The sequence below is a fragment of the Chaetura pelagica genome, unplaced genomic scaffold (assembly GCF_000747805.2).
Source record: "Chaetura pelagica isolate M959 unplaced genomic scaffold, ChaPel_1.0 scaffold358, whole genome shotgun sequence".
In the NCBI taxonomy this organism is placed as follows: Eukaryota; Metazoa; Chordata; class Aves; order Apodiformes; family Apodidae; genus Chaetura; species Chaetura pelagica.
The window spans coordinates 1,063,334-1,070,150 of record NW_009954233.1 but is presented as its reverse complement, the minus strand read 5'-3'; the positions used below and the strand labels follow the sequence as shown (position 1 = coordinate 1,070,150).

Genomic DNA, 6,817 nt, shown 5'->3' with positions numbered 1-6,817 from the left:
GGTTCAGTCAGCCTTGAAAACGTCAAGTGTACAACCCAGTGGGAACTCTGAGCATAACCCTGTTAATTCTTCCTACCCTGTACACTAAGTACAACACCCCCATTCACCACCCACAAGTAGGCTGCGAGGAGTCGGGGTGAACAACAGGTTTATAAAAATGAGGTTTGATGAGAGCTTTGGAAGAAAAGGTTCTGCATGGGAAAGGGTAGTTTGTTCAAGAAATGTAAAGCTGGAGGAGAGAAGGAGACACAAGGGCTAAGGTGTGAGGCACATCTATCATTAGCTCAAATCTGGCCCCATTAGAGAAACTTGAAACAATGAACCAGAAGAAATAAATTAAGCTTGAGCAATTGGTAGAAACTTTGACTACACTACACCAAGATGAAGTGCCCACTTGTTTTAAGACAGAACTCCAAAGAGATGCAAACTCGACGTATAAAAGTGTTTTTACGTAGTGTTAATTTACACCATACTGACATTTTACCCCAATCACCATCACCTCTCTTCACCATAGTCCTTCCCTCAGTGCTTCATGCAAGAAGCATCAAGTCCTCGATAAAAAACACCACGGAACTGCATTTTTCTAAGTTTCTGGAGCTTCCAAACTTGGAGAAAATCTGAGTTGCTACGGATTACTACATCTGAAAAGTCTGTACAAGCCTCTAGGAAGCACTAGGTACTGGAGAGGGAACAGGGATCAAGTCCAAGCCCAGCCAGACAGTGACCAAAGGCTACTCATCCGGGGAGGAAGGGCTGAGGTTCCAGATGGGTTCTGTCTGCCTAAGGAGGCAGCTGCAACCTCTCAAGCCCCGTTAGGAAGTCAGCAGGGTTGCCAAGTACAGCCAAATGCAACTGGTAAGAACAAGCAGGGCAGGTTACAGAAGTTCACTGCAGGGATGTAATCACTGTGGGAAGTGTGCAACAGGGCAGGGCAGCAGGAGCATAGGAACATAAAATCAGTCAAGATGCTCAGATTACCTTCCCACAGCAGCCCTGCTCAACAGTGGGTCCCTAGCAACATTCTTCTTTAGGATACTGGAATTAACCTCATCCAGAGTTTCCCATGTGCTGTAACCAGAGGTTTTGTTTGTCTCCAAAATGTGATTCTAATAGACTGAGATAAAATATCACCAGCTACTAGAAAGCTGTTTCTCCATTTAGTCACATCCTCTTGCCAGCTTGGGGGAAATGATTTTGGAACAACACGTCAGGCCCAACACATGAACAAGAAATAAGCCTTAATACTTCAGTCTTGATGGAACAAGGGTAATAAAAAAAGCATTTGAAACAAATCCAAACACCCTGAAGCTGCTCAGATCCTGGTATGCACTTAACCACATGCCTGAACTTAAGCATAGATTTAAGGCTTTTCCTGAACCAAGACTTAAGTCTTTGCACAAGTATCTCCAGTCTGAGATACTCAAGGAAAGGGAAGAAAGCTAGTTGGGAAACCAAAGTCATTTTCTCCACAACAAAAGGTAGAGACTGATTCAAAACTTCCACTTGATTATTTCTAACTGCGGCGTTTGCTGATTCTTTACCACCTGAAACATTTGCAGTGGTGTTTTTGGGTTGGTAATTTTCTGCATCTTGCACAGCAGACACAACATCATACCAGGCAGAAGTGACCTGTGAAATCTGCCACATCTGCTTTGAACTTCGTTCAACCTCCTGGAACATCTTGCAGTTATTTCCTCACTTTTCTAAACCACATGCTCCTCTAGATGCATACCAATACTGTCTCAGCAGCCACCTCTGTCCACATGAATTGGACACAGAAATACTGTCTAGGATATGCCCACATGGGAGTAAATAACCAACCTGCTTAGGAATCTACACCAAATTAAACACTTCATTCAGTGCAGAGACGCACAAGACACGCTCCCACAGTTATCCACAAGAGAAGGCACCACTAACACAATCTAACATGCCAAATCAGATCTATTAAGTTATTCATGACTGTCTGAACGGCTTGATCTTTATATGGAGGTTAAAAGGAAAGATGCTTCTCAGATGTAAATAGGGAAGGGCAACTCATACAAGAAGGTTTATTCATCACCTTTAGTGGTACTTACTCCTCCCCTAGTACTTAAATCCTGAGCCTAATGAGATGGACAGCAGTAGAGTACCAAGGTGAGATGTTATTGTGCAGGCATTAAAAGGAAGGAAAAGCAGGAAGGAGGCAGAAGAAGACAAGAATGTAAGGATTATAAATATGCGAGGGGAGCACATGTACCCTGCATGTGTTATCTGGGTGAGCAGAGCCTTCTGCCCAGCCTCCTCATGCCCACACGACTGTATGTCCTTGCACTGTGACAACATATTCTGCCTTAGAACATTCACTAAACCAAAGCCAAATGAAGACAAAGCAAGTGGCTGGTCAGAAGACTTCAATCTAGGCTGATGTCTGTGCAACTAGATTGTTATCATCTGCATATCAAAGAGCTTCTCTCCTTTTGCCCTTCTCCAGTAAGAGATCACAGACTCCAATTTCTCAGGCCATGTAAGCCCAAGGATGCTGTTACTTGGAGCTGCTGAAGGCCAGCATGACACCAGGGAAAACTTCTCCACAGAGTTTCAGGTTTTTCATCAGCTCTCTGCCCTTCCCAGAGCTGGATCAACATTTCAGCATGATGACGGCACCATTCAAACCGGAAGAGTGTCACTGCACAGCAAGCTTCAGTAACAGAACAGGGAACAGAGTAGCTACAAGCAGTAGTAACTACAGTAGGCACCTGCAACCCGTGACCAGGAAGGCTGGAATCTGCAAGGCACAACAAACTGCCCCATCCTCCTGAGGTATAATGAGGCAGGACTTCTCCAGGCGCAATCCAAGCTTTGGAAGGATGGTTTTGGATGATGGTAACTCAATGACAAGTTTTGCTGCAACTCTGGCAAGCATTTGATAAACTCAATAAATATTGTGACAATAAATATTGCTATTTTGACTGAAACAACAGCAGCACTATACAACAGAAATGTGGGGAGCCACCAGCTTCTTGAAATGCAGTAATAAAAACAATGGGCAGCTTCTACATGACTAAGTGAGCCACCAGCTTTTTGAAATGCAGTAATAAAAACAATGGGCAGCTTCTACATGACTAAGGAAGGGTTCTTTTGCTATGGCAAGTGCATGCACATCCATGTGATTTTCTTAAATAAACAAGGCTCTTTTCAAGAAACATTAAGCAGGTGTGAAGCCAGGAATTAGCAAAACCGATGGCATGCAGAATACTTTTACTGCAAAAGTAGGTATCTAAACTATTTCAAAACAAAAGTGTTCACGTATTTTAGTTTGTAAACATGGGTTTAGATTCTGGCAGAGACCATGGGCAAAATCCGGCTTTATTACTGCAAATGCCAATTATTCCATACACTCACAATCAAGTAATACAAATTTAGCACCCTTATGCTCCCGATGACCATACAGGTACTGCTGAGAGCACATACTAGGAATCTGAAATTCAGCCCTGCCCGTGAAGCACACGGCAGCAGGACACACAACTCTTCACCATCAGAAGGTGTCTTCTGAGTCATTATTTGAAATATCCTTAAGCCCAAAATAAAGTTTGCAAGATCTTTTGCTAACTTGTGGCAAGCCAAGTGATCTTTTTCTGTTACTTTTGATATCAAAACTTCTTTTATAAGCTATACATTGAGCTCATTGTTACCACAGTGACTGTCTTTACTTTCTCTCAAAAGGTAATAACCTAGCTTGCTACACTGGAAAGCATCTACATTCCTTTCAAGTCAAAAATAAATCTTTTCCAATAGACACAAGGCCCTGGAATTTCTCACTCTTGTTCCAGTTTCTGTTAAGCCATATTATCTCACTCTTCACGTCTTTAGGATACACTGAGGATCAAACATTCTAACTTGGTTGAGAGATGCATAGCAGAGCAACAGAGAAGCCAGAAACACTTCAGGTTTCTTCTGGTAACCGTGGAGATGGTGAAAGGAAAAAAAAATAAATCTGAAACCCCATTAATCTTCATGATTATTTATGTATTTCACACTCGCTTGCTTTGAGCTCCAAAAGACTGTTACAACAGCTAGGCAAAGTAAGCAAGCGGAAGTGCTCAAAAAGATGCTTTTCAACACGTGAGCTGTTCTCACATTTGTTGCCCAAAGCAGGGAGCACTGAAGCCACTGCAGCAGTTCTCCAGCAGCCTGGGTGTCCCCAGACACCCAAGCGAAATACATCTACAGTTGAGTCCTGGCACCACGGGTGCAAAAGCAGCACGGGCAGGGAACAGAATCACCACAGCTTTGTCCCATGTCTGAGTGCAGACACTGTTTCCAAACCTGCCACATGGTAGGTGGTTGAGGGGCTTGAAGAAGCCCCTTAACAACTGCACACAACCACCTGGGCTGAGATGAACAACCACAGTAAGGATGCAAGAGTATTTACCCACTCCTCAAACAAAACCCACGCGTTCTCCTAGTCAGTCCCTACAACCATGGACAGTAGATGAAAGGCTTCCTCTGGGTGATACAGGAGAACAGCAATAAGCCACACAACTGAGATATCTTCTGTTCATTACTTAGGACCCGTTTGGTATCTGCTATCTTCTTTATAATGTAGAGGTTTGTGAAGACAGCAACTGCTTCATGTCAGCCAACTGAAAACAGCACAAGCAGCTTGTCAGCCACATGGCAACCTCCACCGAAGCTGCTGTAATCCTTAGTCTAATTCCACTTAATCCAATTTATTCTCTTAAAGTGCTGTCTCACTGAACACAAGAACTTCATTCAGGATTACTGCTAAAACACAGGTCTCAACCCAAGGGCCTCATTCATTGCCAGAACTATGTCTGAAGTTGGATCCGTGCAGGCACATATCTGCACAGACTTTGTAAATGCTGCCAACAGGCTCTCCTACAAAAAAATAAATATCCAAAACCCAAACAAAACACACCCAGCTGATTAGGTGATCACCTCAGATGTACCCACCACCAGTACTTCCTTTCTTTAGGTAAGGAAGCTTCAGTTGGAGGTCTGAGTGAGGAGTCTGGGACATGTATGGCACAGCTCAGAGGTGAGGCAGGAGGTCTGCTCACCAGCACTCAGTGCATGATGGCATCACATCACCACTGTGTGGCACACAAATGGAAAGAGGGAAACCTGTTTCCAGGAAGGGATACTTGTTGCAGACTTGCTCCTATGACTCCTCTCCTGACTAGGAGTAGAGTAACCACTAGGTTAATCTTCCTGGATGTTGCAGTCGTGTTCCACCACTGTTCCTGCTACTTACAGAGTACAAGGTGAGCATTGTTAGCTTGCTTTGCCACATGATTGAATTAAGGAATGGTGTGTGTGCTCAACAGATGCCCAGTCTCTCAATATGGGATTTGTGCACCAAGCCAGTCACTGCATCTGCTGCAGCCACACCAAAATACCACATGCTCCCAAGTCCCAGCCACCAGCCCAGGGCAGCTTTGAGAACGAGCCATTTATAGGTGTGAACCACTCAATTCTCATCTGATACCTTCTGATGGAGCACAACTGCATGTAAGAAAACTAAAAGCATGCTTATTTTATAAATAAACCCTTTAAAACTGAAACCTCTTGCTATTCTTGGACTGCAGGGCAGCCTGACAAACACACAGTGATGATTTGGATGCCAAATTCTACATTCACTCACCAAAAGGTTGTCTTTTAAGTCTTAGAATGTCTTTGTTATTCATTCTCCCGTTTGTAACACCTCATGAAATTAAAAAGGAAAACCAGCAGAACCTAGGTTTGATTTCTGCCTCTCACACCAGTGACATCAAGGATGTTGCTCATCAAACTCAAGAGAAATTACCCCAGAACAAAGCAGTAGGACTGTACACATCAATACAAGCTCCTCCAACGCTATCATGTAGTTAAAAGCAACAAAGGCTGTGTCAAACACCAGACATTACTGCCATTAAATAAGCCTTACCAGACCATCACAATTGCTAATGGCAACAGAAGCTCCAGGGATGTCCGTTATGTCTCCCACGTAGGCACAGTTGGTCCACAGGGGCTCTCTTTTCCATAATCTCTCTGTAGAGGTTCTAGTCCAGCTCGTGTTACCAGCATCGTCTCCAGTTTCCACAGAGTCTGCGTACCACTCCACGACAGCCTCGGGGGCCACCAAGCGAGTGTTGGGTTTCAGCCGGAGATGGAATTCCCTTCCGAAGGCAGTGACATTAAAATAGAGCTGTCTGGGGCTTTGGGATACCTCCCGTGTGGATCTTCTTTGGTGACTTGCAGAGAGGATATTGGAGACGTAGCTCCCGTCTGCATCGGTACTGATGGGAATCACTAACCCGTAGGGCCTTGGCCTGCTTTTCCGCAGCTCTGCCAAGAGAAACAGAATCAGAGAAACCATAGGAACACCTAAAACCAAACTCAAATTAGAAGAGGAGCATGGAAAGAGCCTGAAGACCAAAGATCAGATGTGCAGCTACAGAAGTGCACATCAGCAGAACGAAGGGTGAAGGGCTCCAACCAACACGTCCAGCTGAACAACCATAAAAACCTGCGTCGGTCTTCAACAGACCATGCCACTTACCACACCAGTGTGGACCGAATGATCTACTAGACAGCTGGTCTGGATATAAGCCCACCCATTTCATGTAGGCAAATAAAACATGTGTCATGGCTCCCTTTAGCTGGAACACTCAAGCTTATAAACCTTCACTTGGATACTTGGATATATTATTATATTAGTTACAATATATATTATGTAACATATACTAGTTATATAAATTACTGTACTTGTATATATTATAAATCTTCCCTTGTGACTGAATGGGTAGATGTAGGGAGAGCAGTGGATGTTGTCTAC

General features: G+C 43.9%; 1 protein-coding gene across 1 annotated transcript in view; it reads right to left on the bottom strand.

The window, feature by feature from the left end:
• The window catches only part of ADAMTS3 (ADAM metallopeptidase with thrombospondin type 1 motif, 3), a 96,851-nt gene extending 90,562 nt beyond the window's left edge, over positions 1-6,289 (bottom strand). The window contains exon 1 of the mRNA XM_010003630.1: positions 5,927-6,289. The gene's annotated coding sequence lies outside the window, so the exon portion shown is untranslated. The remainder of the gene's footprint in view (positions 1-5,926) is intronic.
• Positions 6,290-6,817: the final 528 nt, after the last annotated feature.